The 26001-nt window shown below is 47.6% G+C and overlaps 1 protein-coding gene and 1 long non-coding RNA gene across 4 annotated transcripts in view; both read left to right on the top strand.

The window, feature by feature from the left end:
• The window catches only part of CACNA1H (calcium voltage-gated channel subunit alpha1 H), a 229494-nt gene that overhangs the window by 25549 nt on the left and 177944 nt on the right, over positions 1-26001 (top strand). The gene's annotated exons all lie outside the window — the stretch shown is intronic.
• Positions 573-25898, top strand: LOC134163839 (uncharacterized). Its single transcript, XR_009964864.1, has 3 exons — positions 573-673; positions 2819-3072; positions 25672-25898. It is a non-coding gene; the product is annotated as an uncharacterized LOC134163839 (long non-coding RNA).

The following is a 26001-nucleotide window of genomic DNA, read 5'->3' as shown; positions in this document are numbered from 1 at the left end:
TCACGGTCTCGAATCCAGGGCGAGCAAATTTAGCAAGTAGAAAGTGGATCTGGGTGGCAGGGAATGGGAAGAGGGGAGATGGCAGCACCCATCGGGGCGGGCAGGGGGTGGAAAACACCCTCTGAACCAGAGCCACATTGCTCCTGCCCTTTGCTTTGAATGGAGAAGTCTTCTTCTTACCCTTTGCAGCAGCTTTCAGGTCACAGCATATCCCTTAGCACGATGCTGCCCTGCAGATGGGGTGCATCCACCCTCACCACTTGCTTCTATTTTATATCATGGATTTAAAAGGCAAGTTCTGGAGCAGAGTGATGGGGAGCTGGGGGGGGGACACAGCCCCGTGCTGCCGCTCATGCATGGGTACATCTTCCCCTCCTTTTGATCAGCCTTCCCGGTGGATTTTCACACCCACGCGCAGCAAGAAGTTTGGTGGGGATTTTTTTGGGGGGGGAACAGGAAGGGAAGGGAGAATTATTAATGAGTTTGGAGCGGTTGCCATGGGAACCTGTTGCTAATGAATCTCTGGGGTTTCCTCTCCACCTTGAGCCACGTTTCCTGGTAATAGCGTTCCCATGGCAACAGATGTCACTGATACCCTGGCTGGTTCCTTGGCCACCGCCTCGGATGGGCAGATAAAGCTCCTTCTTATGGCAGCCAGGGGGATTTAGATGGTGTAAGTGGGCTGTCAAACCTGCGGGCCCCTCTCCTCAACCTCCTGCAAGTCCAGAGACTTTTCCTTTTTTTAAGCAGTTTTGACATTTACCAAAAATTCCAAACCTGATCCCATTCTCTGTGCTAGTTTTCCCACCACCAGCATTGCTTCAACCTTTGCCTCCCACGTCGGTGCTTGCTGTCTCCTGGCAGCCTCCTCTTCATTGCCATCTCCCCTTCACTGACTCAATGTCTGGGGTGAGCCAGTGCTGGGTGTTTTGGGAAGAAAGCCTGGGAGATATGGGAATTTCTTCCCAGCTCTTCAGAATGGGCTCATTTGCAGAGTGAGGGATAGTGAGCTGCAAGGGAATTAGTTTGCAGCCCTGTGGTTTCTCAAAGGGTGGCATGGTCCCTTTGAGCTGGCTGTGTGCTTAGCTGGGTGGCTTGGGCTCTCTGTGGGTCTTTGAGCTGTTATACACGTGAAGCTGGTGGAGAATGAGAAGTTAAAAGATGCTTTGCCTGTCTCCAGCCCTCGCAAATGGGGTGGGAGCTCCCAGGGCAGGCAGAAGGGGTCAATATCTGGCACTGGAATGGTTGGATGGTGGGAGAGGGCATGAGATGAACTAGTCGCACGAAGGAATTACCTGATTTTGGATTTGTTTGGTTTTTTTTTTCCCCTCTAAACCATTTTTTAGTGTTCTTTTGTGTGTGTTTAGTATTTGGTTCCTTCCGTGTGGTCTGGAGCAGGAAGATGCTGAAATGTTACCCCAAACCATGCAATTCCTGAGCTGAAATTCCTAGATTAGAGGCATTTTGAGGGGAGGGCCACACTCAGCCTCCCCATTACCTGTCCTACAAAAGTGGCTTAGCTCCAGATCCTAAGTTATTCATCTGATGTTCTAGATGGACGCTGTCTCTGAGCACAGCCAAAAGCAGGGCTTGAACCTCCTCACTGAGAAGGTTTTTGGGCGAGCTCAGGCTTCCGATTCCCAGGATTTTCCTGGCACTCCTTGCAGAGAGGGATTTTTCGAGTCCAGTGGGTATCCATCATCTTGGGCACCCCCAAAACTCTTCTCACCTCCTAAAGGTGATTTTCAGCTCTGAAAATCAGCTGGCCGTGGTGCTGCCGTTCCAGCTAAAGAGCTAATCGTGATGGTGGGAAGCATTGGTGCCAGGAGCTGGCTTCTCCAGGAGGGATAACGGGGGACAAATGAGGGATGCCCAAGGGGGAGACCTCAATCCCGCTGTGTGGTCGGTGTGCTGAACTGACACCAGATTCGTGCTTGTGTCTCCTTGATAGCAGCTCTCTGTAAAGAGCTGTCTTTTATTTACCGTAGCAAGATTGCTTGTGCTAGGTCTGATTTCGGGCAGCAGCATCCCTGTACAGACCGCATATGTGCGAAAGGCAGTTAGGAAACAAGGGAAAGAAACCCCACATTTACATTCCTGTTCATTCCCAACTTTCTGGCACCAATGGGAAAGGAGTTGCATTTCATTAATGGAGAATGTGCCTCTGTGTAATTGCCCGGTAGCCGCTGTCCTCCGGAGCGGGCAGCAAAGCCTGGCGCCGGCAGCTCATTAGGGAACACAAATTCATTAGCAGAGACCACAGCTCTAATGGCAGGCCTTGACAGAGGTTTGCCTCCCAGCCACCTCCCCGGCATTGCTCCATTTCCGGCTGTCTGAAGGCTGGGTTTCCGCAGGGAAATCGGGTGTTCAAACCCAAACGGAGCGAACGAGGAGATCCAGCAATGGACAGTTCAGAAGAGGTGTTCTCGCTTTAATTTATGGGATGAAGGGAACAGGACAAAAATACCCTCTGTATCAGCAATGTCTCATTGGCAAGCAATGGGAAAGAGAATAATAGATGCTTAGTATCTTAGGGCCCTGGCAGTTTATCTGCTCATGCCAGCTATCTTCAGGCACTAGCCCTGGTTGTAAATTGTCAATGAAAGGAGCAGCAGTCTGCGTAAGCACTTAAGTGCTTTTGCTATTCAAGGCAGAGCAGACACTGAAATCCATCAGAAGGTCTGTTTTTCACCTGGCTGTATTGACTAATCTGTTAAAGCCAAGTCACCTCTCATCATGGGCTTTGGGCATGATGATGTTTTTCCCTCTTGTAGCGCCTTTCATACAGGAATATTTATGGTTTTGTTGCATTTTATAGGTGTGAATAAATCAAACCTCAGGAATTGAGGTGGAAGAACTGAGCTATAAGAGAGCTAGGGTAGTACAGGAGAGCAGGAACAGGACTGCTAGTGCTGAGAAATCCCTAATCCTTATTCCATGATCAGACTTTGGCTCCTTCATAAAACAAGGATAGCAGAGGTCATTTCTCCCTGGGTCTCCATCAATGAGATGAAAGCTATTGAGCATTAACAGTGATCATCTAGAGCCTTCTGCATGTATGTGTACTCCCAGGTATGAAAGAGCATGCCTAATGATACCTTGTAAAATGATGAATAATTTATCTGATGATTGATGGTAGCTCTGAAGTAGATACAAGATCCTGTACCCATCTCACAGATGAGTAAACTGAAGCTAATTGAGTCTTTGAGAGATCATAAATTCATAAATAAACCGAATGTGTTGTAATACAGGATGTTGCTGTGATATTCTTATTTCAGCTCAGTAAATGGGTGGTGCAGATATAAAGTGTTGCAAGCAATGCTCATTTATGTTCCTTGTATCATGGTGCAGAAGCCAGTGCAGGACCGCGTGGGCCGTGTCTGTCTCTGGGTGCTGGGTGGTTGCCATCGTTGCCCTATGCACCCTGGTGCTCTGAGGAGGGAAGATGCGGAAAGAGATCTGTGTCCTGCTGATGTCCTGCCCCTAGGAATTGAAATCTTTCCAGTTCAGGTCATCAGTTTTATGGTGGAGGAGAAAAAAGCTGCAGTGGAAAGCCCAGAGTCATCTTTGTTATACCTCTGTGGGTAAAAGCCTCTTTCTACACGAGCTATGTCAGAAGAGCATCAGTTCTGAGAGCCCTGGGAGGAGGGACCAGGTTTATGGGGCTTGGCGAAGGACCTTGTGGCCAGACTGGCCATTGCTCCATGCTTTTCCCATGTTCCACAATGAGAGAGGGATCTGACAGCTGGTCAGAATGCAGCTACACACCAGTGCTACCAGATGTGACTGTATCTTTTGAATGCTTACCTGAAGAAAGTAATTTGCCTCTGTGGCCCCTCAGAGGAGCATCTGTAGGCAAAAATACTTCCCCTTCTTTTCTTTCGGAGGCTCTTCATTGCCTCCTGACCTGGCGTGCACCAGGGCAGTTCTCCCCATCCCTCCGCACATTGTTCCTCCATCTCATCTGAGGAAGCCCTTGGGCTGTTGCTGGAGTCCTCTCACCTGCTCTGACGTTCCTACCAAACACAATGAGTGGAAGAGAGATGATCTCCCTGCTTCCTCCCTTCACAGGGTCTCCTGCTATGGTGAGGACCACTTGGGTGATGTCCTTCACACTGGTCCTGGATGTTTGCTGCCGCTCCTTCCATAGGAAGCGGCATACAAGAAGGGGCTGGTCCGTGCTGGTGAGCTCTTCATCTGCCTCCTTATCTGCTCCTGTTGCTTGTTGCCCCTCACAGATAGACTTTTGTTGTTCCCTGTGTGCTTCCTCAGACCTGCACATTGCAAAGAAGCTTTTAAAAGTGACTTCTTCCTTCTTGTTGTTTTTACATTGGTTTTGAATGATAAATATTTCATCAAATGCCTGCCTTCTAGCCTGTGCTCTTCAGTGCTCTCCAGTTCACTATGTGCACTGCTCTAAATAGATTTATTTAGATGAGACACACACAAAAGAGCTGTCTGCTTTTCCAAAGGAAGTTGAGGTTTGGAGCAAACCAGCCATTTTGCATTGAAATCTTTGGAGGCCACTTGGAGTCACTGTAAAATGGTTCGATGTCCTGTGGCCATCGGTAGATGTAGATGCCTTGCTTTGCAAGGGCTGCTCTGAAACGGAGGGGGCTTTGCTAGGGAGCCTGGAATGTTTTGCTGCTTAATTTAGCCTGTTTATCTCAAGAGGTCCTGGAGTTCAAAGACTTAAGAGATGCACTGAAGCCATTCTCTCTCTCCTAAGCAGCTGCCTTTTCATAGCACCCATACACACTGCAGTTTGAACCCCGTTGGGATGCTTTTGTAGACCAAAGCATGCTAATCTGCACTAGGACTTCTTTAATAGTTTCATAACCCAGTCTTGTGCTTCTTGCTCTTCCTTTTTTTTTTCCTGAGACTCCAAAATTTGCATGGAAAACCACACCAACCACCATGACGTTGCCATTCTCTTTGTGTCTGCAGCTCCCCTCGGCCCGCTGCTAAATTCCAAGCAGTGCCCAGAGAAGAAAGGTCGGCTTTGAGGCAGATTTATTAAATCTGGCAGCCTTTCTCCAAGGCTGTCATTCCAGTTCTGCAGTCCTTGACCTTGGATGAGAGGCTGATGGGCAGGACTGCAGGTTGCCAGTTGGCTCATTGGCACCAAGTCCTCAGCCTGTCAAGGCTGGGAGAAATGCTGATGTTTTCAGCGAGGTTCAGGTTTCAGTTTAGTGAGTGTGTGATTTTTATCTCACCCGGGGTGTTATAAATCCGGGATAATTACAGTGGAATGATATCATTGCGTGTGAGAGGCTGTTCACAGCCGGTTCTTCTTAATCTGCGGGACTGATGCAGGCTTTATGTGCAATTCCTGTTATTCTTGTTTAAAGTTGAAGAAAGAAGAAATCCCCTGCTCGATTAAAGGAGATTGGAAGTGTTGCGTTTAGATCAAAGCCAGCCCATTATTAAACCCTTCACTTGTAAGAAAATAACCATTTCTACAGCAAAATAGCAAGTGGTCACCCTCTGATAAATGCCACCTTTTATGAATTTAATTAGGAATCATCTATTTCATCCAGTAATCTTGGAGTGCTGGAAAGGGATGCCCGTTGCCAGGACAACCCGTATCTCTTTTTTAATCTTTGTTTTTCTTCCCCCCCCCTTTATTTCTCTTATGTCACTTTTGATCACATCATCTTGAAAGGCGATTTTATTATTTAGGTATTCAGGCTTGCTTGATTGAAAGGCAGGATAGCTGCTTTTTAAAGCTAATGCAGTTTGTGGAGCTCTTCTTGCAGTGTCCTCCTGCATTCGTGTCCGTCCTCTATGGAAGTCATGGCGAGACAAGCAGAGCAGCGGGGATGACAGGGAACGCTGCGGGATTGGAGCAGAAGCAAAGCAGTGGCATGTCTCCCCTTATCCCCCCAAAGCCTCTTCCTGCAGATCTCAGCCGTACGAGTCCTTGAGCTGTCTGCCCGAGTTAGTTTTGTGACATGGGACACGGAATGAGATGCGGGAGCATGTCCAGCAGCAAAACTCCTTTTTGTTGGAGGAGATGGCTCAGAAAGGTTCTCTGATCAGGCTGGTTTCCTAGAAAACCTCTTTTTTTCTCTTCCCATCCTTCCCTCTCCACTGAAATCATCTGGATTTCAGCTTGGGGTTTAATTTTCATTACTTAAGAAGCAAATAAACCCCAAAGGAGTCATGCACACAAAGCTTTGCTTTCCTGGCCAAGGATGATCAAGCCCAACTAATCATCTTGTGGCAACTAGATGCCATCTACAGGCCTTGCTCAAGCCCCGTGGAAGAGTTATGTGTGACGAGTTCATCCATGTGCCGTGGGAGAGGGTGGAAAGGAGCAGTGGCAAAATCCCAACACATCTGAAGTCTCCAGTGCAGCCATCCTAAACCAGGTCAAGCCCCAGTTCAGTCCTTACTAGGGCAACCCTTGGATTAATACCATAGGGTTCCTGTGTGCTTTACAGAACAGGGTTATCCATCACTCCACTCATCAGATGGAGCCATTGCTGGGTGAAGCTCAGGGCATTTTGCAGGGACAGGCTGATGGATTTAAGCCAGGAGTGGAAGAGTGATCTCTCTCAGCCACAGATTCAGAGGCTGAGGGTAGCCAGGGTGAGTTATGCAGGGATGCAGGCAAGGCACATGGGGAAACACCTTTATATAGGAAAATACCTCATTTAATTCACAGTTATGATGAAATGTGTTGATGAAATGTGTTGCTGTCTAGTTCCATGCCAGGGCTTTACATAATATCACAGAATGATTTGGGTAGGAAGAGAGCTTTAAGCTCATCCAGTAACCCTCTACCATAGGCAGGGACACCTTCCACTAGACCAGGTTGCTCCAAGCCCCTGTGTCCAACCTGGCCTTAAACAGTGCCAGGGATGGGGCAGCCACAGCTTCTCTGGGCACCCTGTCTTTTCTACCTCCCAAATTCCTCTTTGTTCTAAGTTGGCAGACAGCACCGCCTCAAGCAGTCAGTGTGCCTTAACCCCCCTCGAGTTCAAGTCCCAGCTCTCCCTGGGGAGCTCCTGCTCAGGCTGTCACCAGTCCCCCGCCGAGCTTGCAAAAGGAGCAAGTGTCAATGCAATCCCTCCCTTGCTGCAGCCGGTGGGAGATGCTCCATTAGTATTCATGGGGTGCAGTGTCAATGCTAATTCTTTCTGTATTTTCTTTAAATGTGAAATGCATCCATAGGCAATTTTGGAAGGAAATGTTCCGAGTGCGTTATATACAGACAAAAATGCAACCGTGTGGTGCGGGGCGATTCAGGTCGGTCTCTACTGGGGTGCGGGTTTTCTGTCCTCTTGGTGTAACTGTGGCTTTGGATTGCAAAGGTCTTTGTTTCTTATTCAACCTACATAGCTGGGAAACGTGGAGAAAGCGAGAGAATACATAAAGGAATTGTAGCTGGACTGCAGTGATTTACAAGGAGATAATTTTGTTGATTACTTTTGGTGCTGTTCCCACGTTACACAATGTCACCCAAATCCCAGCACGCAACCAGCCCAGATGTTTGATTTCTATTGCTTTTACAGAAGATTGGGAATTGGGAGCGGGGTGTGATCGCATTTCCTTTTTTGTGAAGTATTTGGGAAGCGCGCATGGTCTCCTGCCAGATGATGGATTGCCTGGATTATGCTGCTTAGTATCAGACCTTATAGGAGCACTCGGTGGAATTGGTGGGCTTTTCACTCCTTCTTTTCCTAACTTGAAGTAATTAGGATTGTGGTGTCTTCTTCACAACGATAGGGTCGTCTTTAATAAAACACTGTTGACTCAAGAATTCCACCAAAATCCATATTTGCTTCTATTGCTGGTAGAGCAGGGAGGGGAAAAGGGGTACAAATGTTTAAACAAAGATGCAGGGTTGGCAGTGCTAGAGCAGGCTGTGCCTTGGGCTTGGTGCTGCTCAATTGGTTGCATGGGGAAAAGGAATAGCAATAATCAGACTTTTCAATTCAGATACTTCCGATTGGAACTGTGTGGTTTCTTTTCTTTGCATCGACTTTGGGGATTTGAAATTTCCATCAACCTTTCTTTATAGTAGAGCTTTTTTCTCCTAAAACCAAACTAAAATTCAAACTTGAAATGAAGCCCTGAACTGATAACCGTTTACTTTGACTTTTGATAACTGGAGGAGGATAAAGGAGATGCCTGTTGGAAACAGCGGACCAGTTGGTATCGAAAGACTTGAACTTTGACTCCTGCTTTTGTGCAGACCTGCTATATGGTCTTGGGGAAATCACTTGTGAACTCCTCCTGGACTTTAGAACCCTCTGCAAGAGCCTAAAAGAGAGCTTGGAATGCCTGTGATTAGAAATTATATGTGTCTCCAAAGCTATATTGATTGTAGGGACAAGTCCACTCCAAGTGGGCAATGCCATGTTGTCATCTGCTCTGCAAAAGCTGGTTGTTGTAGAGGCACTTAGGGTAGGTATGTGAGAGCTTGGAGCTCTCCTGAAGCAGACCTGACTTGTTTGTGAGAGAAAAGGCTGCCAAGAACAGGAGGAAATGGGTGACAGAGCTGGGAATGGTGGCCCAGAGGCTGGTTGATAGGGCTGGGAAAAGCTGAAAGGCAAATGGCCATGTCCTGGTTGAGGGCAGGAGCATCCTGAGGGATGGTGCTGGGCAGGGATGAGAGGCAGCGGCTGAGCAGAGTGGGGTTCTGTGAAGGACAGATGGACAAAGGACACGCATGGCCCCGATCGTGGGCTTCGGTGTTAAAAGTGACAGCTGAACCTTAGGAGGGCTGAGATCCTTCAAGGGGATCTCAACTGACACATGCTGATCTGGCCCCTAATCAATGGGGATTTTCAGTCCCTTATCCCAGCAGAAAGAACCTCCTCCAGATAAGCCGCATGCAGTTGGCGGGTCAATGACATTCCTAGGGATGATTTTGATTGGCGTGATCCAGATTTTACAAGATTTTCATTTCAACTCCTGTCAAAACACATGAGTGAGTTGGAACGCGAAGCCTGTCTCCGAAACGCAGGCAATATAATTAAGAAGAGACTTTGCATGTATTTCAGAGAACATCTGAATGCTGAGGGTGTTGCGAGCTTTCATTTCAAACTTAATCGTGCTCAACAGGGGAGATGAAGGTGGTGGAGCTTTTTTGTTCCTTGATGGGGGCAAACCTGTTAATGGACTGCATAAATTGATTTTTGTGTCGTGCTTTCTCTAATCAAACAAAACTGACTAGAAAATCCTCGAACAGATTTCTTATGCGGCCGGCGTTAGGATTAGCAGCACATCCTGGTGTATTACAGAGCCAGTTTGTTGTTTAATGAGAGGCACCATAAAAGCAAATGTTAATAGCAATGTTTTCATGAACTATTAATTTTACGCAGACCTTCGCCCCAGCTAAACTAATGAGCGTGGCTGTTTGGCTTTTAGGGGCAGCCCAGATGTTGCAGCAGGATGCCCGGCTGTGGGGACCGGCCACTGAACGCGATAGGGACCAAGGCTGGTGAAACCATCTGCTTTTGTTACTCACAGTCAATAGAAAGCAGTAGGGAAAATGTAAGATCACTAAATATGATGCTGAATTTAAAGCCTTCCCATTGTAAGAGACTTGTAAACATTTCCTATATTTCTTTCATGGCTTCTAAATGATAACCTGAAAAAACCCTGAACCTCTCCCAGTCACCAAATCCTAACCCCATAAAACCCTCCCAGTCTGAGCTGTTGAGATGTTAAGATGTTCCTTTTCATCTTTGGCTTTCTGGCTCAGCCTGGCCTCTGTGCGTCTTTGGTTGAACGATCCTATGTGGGCTGGAGGCTTTTGAACAGGAAATAAATCCCATTTCTAGACAGACACCTGACTTCAGGAGTTAGGCTGAGAAAGAAAAGCCTCACAAAAGGCTATTCCCAGGAATTATAATAATTGGTTGGTTTGAAATCCCAGCGCTGCCAGCCTGCTGCTGGTCCTGTGGGATCTGTGCTCCCGGCGTTGCCTGGTGCCTGAGGTTGTCCCAGGGATTTCGGGAAGCTGGTGGCTCTCCGTTCCTCTGCCTTGGAGGGACAGCAGGTAAATAAGCCAAATAATGAAGCCAGCAGCTTCTGCCGCCCCAGTCAGAGGCTCATGAGAGCTGCTGGGACCGATGCCGAAGGGGATGGTGACTCCAGCTCTGGAAGAGCGCTGTGGAAGCTGTTTATGACACCAGTGTTTTTTATTACCATCATTTTTTAGCTTAAGTCTCCCGCTTCGCTCTTTTGCATGTGCTGGATCGACTGTGGCCTTTTGCCCCGAGGCCAGCTGTTAACCTTCCATGTCTCTAAGCACTGGATGTCCTGTCCTCATTCCCAGGGCACTCGGGATGTTTTCCCTGCTCCGCAGCGCTTGTGGCCGCTGCCTCTTTCCCTGGCTTTGGTGTCCTGAAGGGACATCTCCCCGAGTCAAGGGAGAGAAATCTCCTCTCTCATTTTTGACAGCAAGCTGTTACTGCGTTTGATCGCACAGGGTTGACCAGCGGAAGGGAGAGGAAGCCATCGGCATGCTCAAGAGCAACAAAGTGGTGGTGTTTTATAGCTTACTTCAAAATGAGATTAGCAGTTCCTGCTGCCTCTTCGTCCTGCTGGCTTCCCTTATAATTTAATCAATAGTATTGATGGGTCAGTAATGGCATGTGCGATGCTTGGGAGGGTTATTTTTGGCCAGGAAGGCTGTGATGGAGATGGGGTTCTTGTTGCTGTTTGGTGTGTGCAGTGGGAAGGGGAAGCCCCACTGGAGGGAAGCCGCCAGCCTGCTCTTGGCAGTGGAGGTGGACATCCATCTGTTGTCGCCAAACCCTCTTGGGCTTTGTAACTCCACAGTTGTACCCAGTGGGGTTCACCATGGACCCCAGTGGGGTGAGGATGATGGAGGGTGAACCCTGAGATCTGTGGTGGTTTGGTGGTGAGGTCCTCTCCAGAAAGGGCATGGGCAGCTCTTTGCTGTGTGAGATAACTCGGTTTCTATCACCCCTTGGCATGGTTTTGCTTGGTGTTTTATGTTGAGTTCTGGGTTTGGACACAGCTAGGAGCGAAGTAGACCTTGGATGGCTGGTGGCCTTGGTGCAATAACATGCACATGGCATGAACAGAGGCAGCAAAAGCACCCCCATCATCCGGGAGGTGAAGCCCTTCCTGCAGCATGATTATTACCTTCCAGGGATACTTGTCCTCTTGGGTATCAGCAGCATTGAGCTCTCTTTGGAAAGCTTTTCTGAGGTCCAGAAGCAGGCAAGCTCCGAGTGCTCCTGGGAAGGGACAAAGAGGAGAATTTGATATATATATATTTATCAAACTGGCACCTGCAGGGGACAGCATCCTGGCTGAGGTTAGATCACTGCTTAGCAAAGGCTTTGCTAAGCCAAGCTCCAGGCTGAGGAGCTACTGGGGAGAAAAAGCAAGAGCTGTACAGCTGCTATTTAATTGAGAGCAACATTGATTTTTCTAATTGGCATTTCAAGAGCAGATATGACAGGCCTCTTCCCCCCTGTCCCTTCTCTCCACTCCCCCAGTTTGTTTGCTTTCTGCAAGAGAGCATTCTGTAAACCTCTGCCCACCAGGCACGTCGTCCCACTGCTGGAATACCGCAGAGGTTTCCCTAATGACAACTGCTTGATTTGGGAAGGTTCAGACTTGAAAAGCAAAGCCTGTTGTACGTGTGTGTGGCATTTGGGTGGTTTTGCATCTGTACCTTGATGGAGGTTTCTCCAGTGTGTGAAGTGCAGGTCACCCCCCTGCTGAGGGGTTGCCTTGGCCGCGTGTCTAATGGTTGTCCCTTGGGATGTGGGGACCTGGGTGTGCTCAGCAGCATGTGTAGGGCTATGTGATCAGGCACTGCAAAGCCAGAGTTGAACCAGCACAAAGTTTTTCCCAGGTTTTCAACCAGCAGTGGCTTTGAGAAGTGGCTTCTGGAATGGGAAGAGCCATTGCCCAGCTTGGGCAGGGCTGGGATGGATCTAGCTTTGAATGTCAAACTTGGAGCCCTTCTTCTGGGGATAAAATAGTGGTGTTTATTTCCAGGTGTTCTGCCACCTTTTGGTTCCAGTTCTTTGCCCCTTTGCTCACCTTGGTCCAGGCTTTGTGTGGATTTTCTTGGGGATTTTGGCTATTCCACATCAAGTTCTTAGGCAAAGACTTGTTCTCCTGAGATGTCTTGGCCAAGCAGGAGACTCTGTACCCTTCAGAATGTGGCAGGGGTACATTGGGAGCTTGGCTGAACAGCAAAGAGCTGATGTTTGTCCTGCCCCTGCTTTTAGCCCTGTTTTTTGCCCTTTTCAACAGTTTCTGCGGTGAAATTGGGGCAAAATAACCCTCCTCTTGGGACATCAGGGGACACCACAGGGTTGAGACCTTGCTGCAATTAAGAGCTGAGGTTTCCTGGCAAAGAGCAGTCAGAAGCCTCTCATATGGCCCAACCAGTAGCAAGAGGCGAAGGTTCCCATTGGATTAAGATGGATTATGGAGGGATTAACCAGTTCGGGGTTTCCTGCTATGTTTGGACCTGAAATGCTAATTGTTGAGCTCTCCCCGCCTTCAGTGTGAGCTCCTTGGTGCTGAGGGTATAAATCTATTTACTCCAGCCCTGTCTCTGATTCACTATTCATCGCTCAACGTTTAATTTGTCAACCAGAACCAAACAACCTTTTCAATCCCCATTTGGGTTTTGTCTGTTGAAGTCGGTCTCGGGGGGGAGGGCAGGGAAGGGGGATATAAAGGGAGGTTGCAAGGGGAAGACATTAAACAGAGCAGCTGATCTCTGCTTCCTTCTTTTTGCTGCCCTCGGTTGCTCCAGGTTGGTAGGCGATATCCTCCAGCCAGCAAGATCAAAGCAAGAGGGAAACTAAATGCATGCTGAGGCTGGGGTGGAACTGCCACTTGTTGCGCTTTCCCCTTTGAGACGCCTAAATGACAGCTTTGCTATTCCACATTATAATTACCCATTGTTTGAGTCTTGCATTTAATTAGGGAAAACCCCAAACCCAATCTTTCTTAATTGATAAAGAAAAAAAGGTGGTTTTAAAGCTCCCTGGCAGCGCTGTTCTGTAGGCTGGGCTTTGCCTGCTTTGGAGAGCTGATCCATCCCATCCTGAGGATGCTCCAGGCTTGCAGGAAGGAGTCGCATAAGGGCCATGTATCTGCACCTTCTTCCCTCCCTTGACCATCAGTGCTGGACCCACCAGGCATTCAGGAGCCTTGTTGCATTGATCTTGCTCTAAGGTAACAGGATGATTTATCTTCCATTTGCAAAAGTATGAACTAATCCATATCCATGTACCTCGAGGCTCTAACCCCTCTTCTTTCTCCCCAGGGTGATTGCATTCAGTGGGGGGGTTTATTTCTAAAGCTTTTTTTCCCTCAGAGTTGCCCAGATTCTGAATTAAAACTAAGAATGGCTCAAACCCCAGTCAGTAAATGCAAACAACATATGCTGAAGGTTTTTATTAGACTTGTCCTTTCCCCATGACTTCATTTTCTGTTTTATTTGTATCTTGAAATTACTCCCTTCCTTCTCTCCAAATCCTTACCCAAGGATGAAAAATTACAAACCCTTAGGAAAACAGAGGACTAAGCTTCCTGGCTTACCAGCCACTGCAGATCCCTCCCATCCCAGGCATCATATCCTATATAAGCTCTCCCATGGACTGCAAAGGACTCACATTTCCCTCTCCTGCTAATTTAGGAGTGAGCGAACCGCTCAGGCTCGCACAGGACACGGTGCGTCATGGAAAAGGCTGCTTTTACCTCCTAAATGGAGGGGAAAAAGCTCAACAAAGAAGAAATCAGAGGAATTCAACCTCTGCCATTAGCAGGGAGAGTATTTCCAGCAGCCCGTGGTCATCAGAGGGTGCCTCTCTCCATTTGCAGTGCAGTGGTGCCATGTGAGATGAAAGCAGTGTGTAATCTGCTGCAGCATCATTGATTCCCATCAATAAATTAGCAGCGGTTGAGCTCACTCAATGTGCCAAAGCGAGTGCTGCTTGCCCTTACCCATAGGTACCAACTCGACATGTCTTGGGCAGCCTCCAGCAAACCCTTAGGTGTTGATTTTAACTACGAAGAGTCTTTTGTGTTGGTCTTATTTTGTGCTTGAATCAGTTGCCCTGTTATTTTCTTTCCCAGTGTATTAATTTAATTGACAGATCTGGGGTTTTGGGGGTTGGTTTTCTTTCCATTCATGAATTTTTATGATTGGAATATACATTCGACTGTGTAGCAAGCATGAAAGACTTACATTGGGATAAATGGATCAGCTTAGAACACGTACCGTGGCCACACAAATGACTCTTTCTAAGCTCAGTGGAGATAATTAAAAGTATCTGTGTGGGCTTGAGAGAAACAACAGAGCAAATTCTGTCTGGGTTGCTCCCTTCCGCCCAGCTGATGCTGGTGATCAGGAGCACATCCAGAATGTTCTGTGATCTCCTGTTTGATAGCAATTAATTAAATTTGGCACTTATGAAAACATGGTTTTTAATGGGGAAGTTAAAACTGATCCGTGGAGTCGGTGAGTGGCTGCGATTGATGCACGTTGTCGTGAGGGGATTGATGCCGAACCCTGATAGAGAAATACAGTGACAACAGAAGATGTAAGGGGATTAATGGAAGAGAAATTGCTCAGAGGAGATACCGAGGGGAACCTGAGGTGCCTATAGTCCACTAAAGACATGGTGGAAGAGCTGATTTCTAGAAGCATTTTGAACCAGGACAGGTTGGGAGACAAGATGGGATCAAGAGGGGGGTGACGGCTTTGCTAAATGATCATATCTGATTGTGTGAGTGTCTTTCTGATGGGTAAGAAATACAGAGCAGAGACGAGGTTTGCAGTGGCCTTGGCTAAGCAAGAAAACCTCAAATGTTCTTTTCTCCTCCGGTTTTTCTTATTCCATCAAATGCTGTTTTGCAGACTGTGTAGGGCTGAAATTCTATTTATGCCTCTTTTAAACCTTCCTTAGCTCGCAATCCAGCCTTGATCCGGTGGTGAAGTAGGCAGCTAAATCCCAGCTTCCCTTTCTTAATTAAAAGTAATACAGCGAGTTGTGTGGCTCCGCGCGGCGGGGAGCAAAGCGGTCCCCACGGCCCCCTCCCGGCTGACAAAGCATCACCTCTGAAAATCCAAGCGGCTTTTGGGAGATGTGGGAAAACCCCTTCGCAGGCAAACACTGCAGTAATGGCTTTTGTAATATTGCTTTATCTCTATGCGGGTTGGGAGTGCTCTTCCTGGGCGCTGCTGACTGCAGTTTTAGGCTCGGGGATGTCCCTTTGTTTTGGTGATAGAATCATAGAATGGTTCGGGTTGGAAAGGACCTTAAAGCTCATCCAGTTCCAGCCCCCTGCCATGGGCAGGGACACCTTCCACTAGAGCAGCTTGCTCCAAGCCCTCGCCAACCTGGCTTGGAATGATTTGATTGATCTGCATGGCCTGAGTTACCTGCTCTAGTCTAAACACAGGGAAGCTGGAGGGGATGTTTAACCCAAACAAGCTTTCTGTGGGGTCTCCATTTCCCCTCTAAACCCCCTGTAAAATGATTGAATGTGATTTATACCCACAGAATGGGGGAAGAATGAGGTCGCCATGCTATTTCTGCTGGGGCAGGGCTTAGATTATGTGGAGTGTCTGGAGAACACGGTATTTGATGTGAAGCACCAAAAACCCAGGACTTCTTTATTTCTCCTCGTTGTCCCTGCAATACAGAGCTAGCTGAATCCTGGTTCCCAGTCTCAGTTGGTTAAGTAATGTGTGCACTGAGCTGGACGGTGTCCAGGAGGTTTCCCCAGCGCATGGTTGAGTGGTCCATGCCTGTGGCTGCTGCACCAAACCCCCAACCAGCCTTGTTTCATGCCATGCCTGAAATAAATAGTGGGAATAAGGCAAATACGCTTGGAAAGAGCAATGCAAGTCATTTAAACCCTTTTCATTTTGTTTTAGAAGCAGGGCTGAACTTTGTTGCATCGCTTTCATGAACATCTTTCCTTGAAGTCCTTTGGGCTCTCTTTCCCAACATGTCATTTTAGTCGCCCGCACTTAATGGTTTCTAAATACAGTGTTTATTTTATTGTGTTTTATTCTCCTCGGGGCAAGTCTGGTGGCAGAACAGCTCTGCTGGGCTCCCCTAACAGGAGTGGAGCACGTTTCACCCACTAAACAAAGATAATGTGACATCTGCAATATTTGTGCTGGCACCGTCTGTGCCAAACACTTAGAGCAGCAATTAACACCTGATCCAGAACGTGAATTGGCTGGGTGAGTGCCTTCTAAAAACTAAACCACTTTTTCTCTGATCCTTTCCTTCCATTGTCTTCTGCTGTGTGGTGGCAGATGAGCGCTCGGCGCCGAGGAAAGAATGGTGGTGGCACAGGCTGTGGTTCAGGGATGCATCTGGTTTTGATTACTGCCTCCAGATAATATCCTGCAAGTGCATAGAACCCATGAGGTGGCTTGGGAACTGATGGGTGCTGCCGGTATCCTGCAGTCACCATCTGGGTGGGTCCCTGTGGGACCTTACAGCATCCTTGGTGTCCCTAAAACTTTGAGCGCGCACAGAAACGCACTGAGTGTCTTGTTAGAGATTTTCATGGAAATATATAGCAGTAATAAAATATCTCATTGAGCAGATAATTTAATATATGAAATACATAGATTTTTTTATATATATATATGTACGTGGCACTTGTGGCTGCCCCATCCCTGGCAGTGTTCAAAGCCAGGTTGGACAGGGCTTGGAGCAGCCTGGTCTAGTGGAAGGCGAAGGCATCCCTGCCTATGGCAGGAGGTTGGAACTGGATGAGCTTTAAGGTCCCTTCCAACCCAGCCATGATTTTGTGGTTTTATTCTATGTGTATATTACATATAAAATTATATAAATGTTATACAAGATAAAAACCTGTATTTGAGCTTATCTTTAAAATGAATTGTTTAGGTTTGCTGCACTGTGGAATTACAATAGGTAATCACAGCTTGGGTCAGAGGTAATTGATTTCTGGGTTTTTAATTCTGGAGACTGCTGGACTAAGGCAATGGATGCCTGTAATATTTTTGTATTGATCAGGTATGAGATGAGGCACAGACATTTGGATGCCTGAATGCAGACGGTACCTGTGCATGTGCTTGTGCGTAGAGAAGGGTACAGTAAGTGCTGACATAAAGGCAAAGAAAGGGCATGTGGGTACATTCAGTGATGCCGCTTGCCCCTTCAACCAAGGGAGGTGCCTTTGACGTATGTGGACAACAGAGGCTGCAATTTAAAGCCTGGAAAGTCCTTTAAAATAAATGCATTAAGCTCCCACTGTGTCACTAACAACATGTACTGACTGCAGTTATTCTGCGTCTGAGGTCGAGTTGGGAGCAGAAAAGAGCCCGAGAGCTATTTATATAATCCCCACTGACACCGTATCTCACCATTTTTAATGTATTTATCTTGAAGAGCCCCCTGGGGAGGGGGAGTCCTGCTGTCCTTTCTTGGCAGGTTGGAGACTTGAATGAGGTAGTAATTTATTTGAGGTCAAACACAGCGGTGCAGGGAGTTGTGCTGCAGTCCCAGGCATAGGCATTAATCACCAGCCCGTGGTTTTCCCTCTGGAAGTGAAGGTTACCCAACCTATGGATGGAGTCTGGAGAGCTTCAGGGTGTCACAGCAGCAGGAGCAATAATAAACTCTGCTGCTAATAAACTCTGCCAGGAATGTCAGTGATTTCTTTTGTTGTTTGCTGAGAAAGATGCATGAATGGCTCGTGTTGGTCGTGGTTGTGTATTTTTGGAAGAGAGGGATGTGGAAACAGCATCCGTGGATGTGCCTGCGAGCAGCCTGAGTCCCTGCTGGTGGCTGGCACGGTGCCTACCTGGCTGTGGGTGCTGGGGATGCTCCAGAAGCCACTGCAGCATCGAGTCACATCACCTACATCATCACCGACCCAGCAGGGCTTTGCTGGTCTGCCCTGCTGTTAAATAACTTTGCAAGGAAATCAGGATACCCACGGGTTCACCTGTGAGTGTGGTGAGCACTGGGAATAAAGGGGCAGCTTGTAGAGGTCAAAAAAGTATTTAATAGTGAGCCCTGTGCTGGGAAAGCTTCTGTTATTTGTGAAAATACCTCTGCTTAAAGCTGTCTGTTTGCTATGACAGCAGGAGGGAGAAAGCTTTCAAAGCAAAAAGGATTCCATGAAAATTTAATGGTTTTCCCTCTTTGCAGTAGAATTCCTCCAAAATCTGATAAATCTCTTATCAAGCCACACGCTTAAGGACAAACCACGTCCCTTCCCTCCATGCAAGGTAGCGAGCTGCGGCAGATGTTGTGCAGGGGGAAGAGCAGGAACAGCTATGGCAAGAGCTTGTAAAGAGCATGGAGATGTCCAGGCTTTCTCCTAGGGCAGGTGAAAAGTGCACTGAACCTTTCTGGATGCCTGAGGTTTGTCAGGAAATCTTTTCTAATGACTTCACTCTGCGTCTCTGCTCCTAGCTTCAAGTTTAGGCAGTGTTTAGAGGGGAGGACATCTGTAAAGATGAAGAACAATGATAATTTAACACGGAGTCCGGCCAATTTTACTTTTAAATCAAATTTCACCAAGGCAGAATGTACCACTGTAAATGCCAGCACTATTTATAGCTCAGGAGGAGAGCAGGGATAAAGGGAAGATTTAGCAAACTTGGGTATTTCAACAGCTTGTTATCAGAATGCAGTTTGTAATGAGGCAGAAGCCATTAATACTGATGCAGAGCATCATGAGACCGGTCTGGAAGGAGACATCATGTTTTAAAAGCCCTGTGCTTTGGGCAGGCTGCAGGGCAGAGCCTCTTCCCTGGTGCCTCTGGTTCCTTTTCCAAGGAACTAAGGAAAGCAAAGAGGGCATCAGAAGAGCTGCCCATTCAAGACCTCTTCCCATGTACCCACGGCACTTTGGCGGCATTCAAGGACAACGGGGTGTTTTTTAGTGACTTGGTCCTGATGTCATTTCGGATGAGCAGATGCATCCTTGTTTCTAAAGGTCTTATTTGACGAAAACCACGGAATTCTTGCTGAGAATGGGCCCTGCCTGGCGTGGTTGAGGTTTTCCTTGTTTTCTGCTGATGGGCTGGGGAACCACCATGAGCCCAAGTACTCGAAAGCATTTGACCTAATCAGTCAATTCAATGTTGAGTCTGGTTTTGGCAGGAATGCGAAACAGCCTTGGGCTTAGGGCAGCTTGGGTAATAGATATTAAACAGTGTTCTGCCAAAGCAAATAATGTTAGACAGCAAGGGAGATGTCTCTGGAGGCTTTGCAAAGTGGGTCTTTCCATAGTGGTCTAGATACGATACAGATTTGCAGTGCAGGATTTGGCTCTGGGTTGCCTGAACTCACAGACCACATGAGGAGGGGGGTTCATCCACTCCAGTTCTTGCTTCTTTTAAATGGAAGATGCGTTAAAAAGGGCAATTTCTGTTCGTACGTGGAAGGGTAGCTTTAAAAACAGCAGTGGCAGATGTTGCCTTCTCCTTTTGAAGCTCTGACCCAGGGCAATGCAAGAAGACCGAGGGGTGATCAACCAATTAATGGTTCAGGGAACTGCACATCCCAAGTCTTGACTTCTAAGGACAAACTCAGTGTTTGGGAATGGGGCAGCAGATTTTATCAGAGGGAACAGCGTTTCCTTCCATTGAGCAGAACAGGAGTGGCAAGAAAAGGAGATTTAATGTCATCCGACGTGTGGCATGATAGTTGTGTATTTTGTTGCACTGGATAGTGAAGTAATCAAATGATTGGGTGGGAAGAGAGGAAAGACATCTTTTCAACAGGACTTGAACCTTCTAACTCTTCCCACTAGCACTTATTAGGTTACTCCCAGTTCCATCTTCAGGCTATTGCCAGTCTCATTCCTAACCCAGAGGCTGGTCAGGACCCTGAGAGAACAGCAGATAATTGCCCTGCTTTCTCTCCTGCTTCTTCCTCAGCAGTTGTCCCCAGTGCCGCATCCCTGGACCTCACAGCCTATCCTCCATTCCCAGCTCAGGGAGCCCATTTGGGGCACCAGCCCGCAGCAGTGGCAGGGATGCTTGTGTCTGCCGAGCCTGAAATACTGCTCCCTCTTTGCTTTTTGTTCTCCTTGTGAAATCCATATATGGGGTGTTTCCAGGAGACACCTCCCAGTAGGGCTCTAATCTAAACAGTGGCAGCATCCCAGTACTTCTGCATAAGCGTGTGACTACAGCCTCCTGCTCACAGCAGCGGGGAGCAGGCTCGAACTGAAATTAAGAGGTTATTAGGAATAGCAAGCAGGGCTTGTTTCCTCTAAAAAACCCACCTGGAAGTTGGCTTTTAAGTAGCTGTGACATTATTAGAAATCTGAAAGGAAGAAACATCTGTCTACTTGAAATGCAGGTGGGATTTCAGCTAATGCATGACATGTTCCTTTTGTAAGGGTTTTCTCTTTCCCTTTGCTATGCAAAGCTCTGCTCCCACCTCTAGTAAATGAAGCTAACTTTTATATATCTACTTTTATGCAATACAACCAGCACCCTCCATCTTCAGAGCTTACATTTTAGCAGTTACGCTGTTAGATTCATAACCAGACCACACTGCAGCTGGAATTCACTGAGTTTCTGTGGTTGGACCACAGAGGAAGCTTGGAGGGGTAAAAGAGGAATATCCCCTTTTCCCTCAATGCTTGTGCCCCGGTGTGTGAGCAGGGAGGGCTGTATCTGCGCTAACTCCCTGCAGCAGCATCCCTGAACAAAGGATGGAACAAGTTTCTGTGTTGGTGTAGTGTAATGGAAATATTTTCCTGCTGCAACTCAAGTCTGTGGTAGCCTGTGGGATGGCATTTTGCATGTCTCCATCTGCAGCTTGCTGGAAGGAGAGGCAGAGGAGAGCTTCCCCGCGGGACTGATGGGCCCATAATGCAAATAAGCCATGAAGCTGTATTTGGAAGTGGATGGTGGGTTTACAGCAGGCTGAATTCAGAGCTCGGGTTCATATCCATCAAAGGAAATGTAGAAACAGATTTTATTACTGCAAAGATCCTCTGGCTCCATCAAAATCAGTGGTTACCCTTTTGTTTCGGTTTGGGGGTTGTGCTTTGAGGGTGAAGCAGCAAGCTGTGGAGAGGAGGAGGCCTCTTGTGTGAATGCTTTCATGTAGCAACCCCCCCCTTCCCCATCTAAATACTTGATGGGAAATCTGTGATCAGCCCTAAAAATCTCCGCCCTGCTCTGGAGCCACTGATGGCTTTGTGCATCGCTCAGAGAACTCCGGGGTGTTTCCTATGTTCACAGTGCATGTGGATCATGAATGAATTCGTTTGTCTGGGAACGAGTTGATGGCAGCAATTAAATCGGCTCTGTAGCTGCCAAAGTGTCTTTAACTGGCACGAGCCTTGCAGGGCACTGGGACAAAAAACTTTAAAGCTTAGGGAGAAGAAAAGGGTCGGCATCGCTGTCGTCTGTCGTTCGGGTACCAGGGAGTGTCCTTGGGGATGGTCTGGTTCACGTTAAAGTGCTTGGAAGGGCTCAAATAAGGTCCTTATTGCCATAATCGATGCCAGACTCACGGCATGGGGCAGGGCAAGGTTTTCTCAGCTGTCTGTGCCTCCACATCCCATTATATTGTTAATGCCATGCACAGACTTTAGGGATTTGGGGGAAGCTAATGCCCAAATAATCTCAGCCTGAGCCCACAGAGCCCCTGAGACAGAGAGGATGCCCTGGTGTAGAAGGGGGACATCTCCTCCCAGGGCCAGTGGGGACCCTCCCTGCTCCAATCTGCTCTCATGAATCCAACCTGCAGCATCTTTAAAATAATGCTGGTTTTCTCCTTGGTAGCCTGCAGGTTGATGGGGCTGTGGATGTTTTGGGTTTGGCCCCACACAAAGTGGAATATAACATGGAAAAACCAAACCAAACCAAACCCAGGGTCCCCTCTGTGTGACTTGTGGAGGGATCTGAGCTTTCCGTGGTTAACTGGAGCACGGGTTTTTTTTCTCATGTGCAGTAGTTGGGAGCTCTGGGCTCACTTTTCTCTCCCAGTCCCTCTTGAATACCTGGGTCCCAAGGGACAGAGAGATTAGAGAGGAAGATCTTCAGCCCACAGCGCACAAAAACTGTGGGGAAAATAATCCAATGAGTGAGCAATAATGTTGGTTCTGTTCCCTCATCTTCCTGCGGATGGGTGTTAATCAATGTAACGGATAAGAATGACTGGGAACGGTGGAGACTGTGGCCTTTTCATAGACTTAAAGTTGGCCGGTGATGCTGTAAGCTTGAATTTGTGACATCCGCATTCATGCTCCGACAGCAGAGGAGGTTCATGGTGTTGTGCCAGAGGCTTTGGGTTTGGATGGGGAGGAGGGGGGGAGGCACTTATAAATAGTTACAGAGCCCTTTTGCCTAATAAGGGCTAGTGAAAAAAAACCCATCCTGCCTTTGGCTTCTCTTTCCCCTTGCAGCCAGCTTGAAATTTCCCATTCATGATATAGTTTTGAAAGTAGTGCTTGAAGGTTTTTAATTTCCTTCTCTTCTCTGCCTTCAGAAATGTTGAACACACACTGCTTCTGCCCCAGTGTGCTCTACATGGGATGTGAAAAGAGGTGTTTTAATGTCTGATGCAGCAGCTCACAGGGATTCGGGGCTGGGAGCAGGATTCTCCTGTATGGCATCTTCACCTTGGGTCGTTGTGGTCCAGCTCAGCTCACTTATTCTCCTGTTATATCACTGTTATAAGATCAGGCTATTTGAAAAAGTATGGTCTGATGCCAAACCAGAGGAGTTAATGGGATTTCTTTCTAGTCTTTTTGTGGGACTTTGACTTGACCCATTCGGTGGCTGAGCACTAAGAGCAGCATCAAGACAAAGAGGGGCTTTGCCATGACAACGCACTGAGTAGCGCTCCCTTCGAGCAGGTTTGAAGCTGATGCCCAGGCTCGGAGCAGTCAGCTGCCTCTTTGGCAAGAACTGGGGTTTGGGTGGAGGTGGCCTTTAACCAATGGCCCAGATGAAAACAAGGATCATCAGGCTTTTGTCATGTGGGACAACAGCCAACATGCTGGCAACCCTCCCTGTGAGTGGAGCAAAGAGCTGCCACCTCCAGTACTTGCAGGAGTAAGGAAGAGGGGGAAAATGCAGTGACTTAGTGCAACAGAGGTGAGACAGATGAATTTATTGCTTATTGAGCTGGGCTGCTTGACAGATATGAAATTCTCCACTTGAACTGTGTTGGGGTTTCTCTGGAGAGCAGCTGCTCCCCTTTTCTCTCCTCTTGTTTCTCTCATTCTATGCGTAGCCACTAAGCAGGAGGACCTGGGCTGGGGGCTGTACTGTAAATAAGTAATGAATCAGATTTGTGTGGTTGGGGAAAGAAAATGCCAAATAATAGCTGCAAAGCTTGGATAAATGAGTTGGGGTTGTGTTTATTGGTTTGGGTGTTTTTAATAAGTGCTTTCCTGCAGCCGGCTGCTTTGCAAAGTGAATGGACCTTCTGTAGCTCCCAGTAAATAATGAGATACTCCTTTTTTGTCTGTTTAGTTTAGGTAGTCTGGGGTTTTGACTGAAGTAAACAGTTTTCACAGTCTCTGGCGCTCTAAAATGTAAAGTGTAGCGTGTGTTAGGGAAAACAAGCACCAAAAGAAACGCAGTAGAGTGCGGTGAAAGATGGTTTTGAGCATGAAGGCAAGTGCTGACCCACCTGGTGAGAGGCTCCTCCTGCCTCCAGCTTCCACGGGAGGTTCTGTTGTCAGCAAGTTGGGAACTTGGAAATGGAAAGCATCCTCTGGGCCCAGCACAGGAGGGATTGGAGTCGGCAGGATTTGGATTCTCCCCTGTTTCAAAGCAATGACATTCCTGGGAGCAAAGGGCAAGCCGAACAGTTGTAGGACTAAAAACTCTTACTAAAAAGAGCAGAGGTGCTGGCAAAGTGCCCTGGCTCACGCATGGCTTTGCATCCAGCTGCCTCCCTTCCCAAGGATCTCAAAGCCCCCCCGGGTGCTTGCATCCCCAGTTATATCCCCGTTTGCATTAAGAAGTTGTGCCCCTTCTTGCAAATCTAGCCAGGAGCTCAAGAAGAGCCAGCAGCAGCCCCTTGTTGCTGGGAGCTCCAGCACCCACTGCTTTTAGATGATGCTTTTCAACATCAAGCACAGAATAGCAATTTTAAATGACCTTTAAGGCTCTTGAAACTCAGTAGATTGATTGTGCTGTGTTTGCAGAGCCCCAGACTTCTGCCGTGGTGCTGAGGGGGTGAAGGTCCAGAGGGATATGGAGGCAGTTCAGATAATCATGCTGTGTTATTGGTGTTGTCGTGCAGGGGTGATGGAAGCTTTCCAAGGGCTTGTTCCTCTCCAGTATGGAGAGGAACATGGCCACAGAGGTTTCAGCTATCTTGGTTTCTTTACCTGTGGGGCAGATAGCGAAGCTGGTGGGACACTGGTTGTTGCTGGGGATGAATGGGCATCATACTGTGCCTATATTCAGGAATGTTTTGTTTGGGTTTGAGGCAGTCTGAGGCCGGTTTGTGTTTGTTCCAGCTTCACCCGAGAATTCATTGCTGCCTGGTTTTTGCTTACCCAAGCAACAGTGTAGATTTATCATTTCCGAGGACAGACTCCTTAACTGATTCTTATTTCCTCTTCACCCTCTGCGGTGCCAGGGGACCCTCTTCAATAGCAATTTCCTTGTCACTGGTTTTATTAAAATGTGCCATGGTGAATTGCCTCAACGCATGCGAGCCCACCAGATCGCTGGAGATATTTTAGGCTGTGCAAGTGATTCTGAGGCAGAGTCCCAGTTGAGATGGTTCAGCTGCCATAGGGACAATGCTCTCGCTCACACTAAAAGCATTGTCCCTACTGGCCAAGAGGCAGATGGCAAAAGCAAGACTGTGGTTTTATAGCATGGGTATTAGCGTGCTCTGAGCTGGACTTTGCATGATCAAGGCTTCTTATCTCCAGCTGGATAAGAGCAGCTGACCGAAAACCCAGAGGTACCCGAATCCATTGGCATCTGCCATGTCTTCCATGGGAGAAGGCAAAGTCCCCAAGCTCTCCATCCACGTTATGTTTAATGGCTCTCAGAGTGTGTGTTTACTTTCAGGGCACAAAACAATATTTGATGCTACCCAAAAGCTTTCCCAGTGTGGCACAGCATGCTCCTGGGAAGGACCTGAGCCATTGCAGAGGTGCTGGATGTCTCTTTGGTGGGTGGGATGGCAGATGGGCAGGTTGAAAGCCACTGCAGTGAGTCTGGAGTGTCCTGACCAGGGTCTTTCCTGCCATATGAAACAATCTCTTGTGGCTGTCCCCGATCCCAAATCACCCTGGTTAAGAGGTTAAACCCTTGCATCTTTTAACAGTAGTTCAGCGTGAAGCAAATCCAAGCAAGCTTCTTGCATCTAAAAGATGCTTTGCTCAAAACTCTCTGTATCCAGAGGAGACAAGCAGAAACTCCTCTAATTGTTGCACATTGAGTGTGAGGGAAAGTCCAGGAGTGAGGCCAACTGGAGCTACAGATCAGTGGTGTTACGTGAGGCTTCCCAATTCAAGTGAGGTTATCTCCTGGATTGTGTAGGGCTTGTGTGATGGATTGATACTGGGCAGATTTATGACAACTAGAGCAGGATACGGTATTGGATGGGATGGTGCTTACATCATTTAACATAGTCCTGAGGAAGGAGATGAAAAGCTGGAAGGATCAAAACAAATGGGTTTATATTCTTCCTCTCTCTGTCTTTGTAGGTTGGTAATATCCTACCCAAATGCATAAATCCAGTTCCTGGCTATCTGCAGTGGAGTTTTCTCCATCCTGTGCAATGTAATTTCAGGCGCTATGTGCCGTGCATAACCTGGCAACCCACCTACACACAGCAGCCGAACGGAGGCAAAGTTATCTAATAACAATTGAATATTTGACTTGAAGCAACTTGCTTTGCAGCCTTGAACTATTGACTTGCTGTGGTACCCGAGAATTAGAAACACAGGCAAGGAAAGGCAAATTGGCATCTTAAAGGGCGACTCTGACTTGAGTGATCTGCTTAATGAGGTTTTCTTTTCTATTTCCTATGGCAG

This window comes from Pezoporus occidentalis, unplaced genomic scaffold (assembly GCF_034315485.1).
Source record: "Pezoporus occidentalis ecotype Australia unplaced genomic scaffold, CSIRO_AGI_Poc_V1 ctg208, whole genome shotgun sequence".
In the NCBI taxonomy this organism is placed as follows: Eukaryota; Metazoa; Chordata; class Aves; order Psittaciformes; family Psittacidae; genus Pezoporus; species Pezoporus occidentalis.
This window is presented reverse-complemented; position numbering and strand designations above follow the sequence as displayed.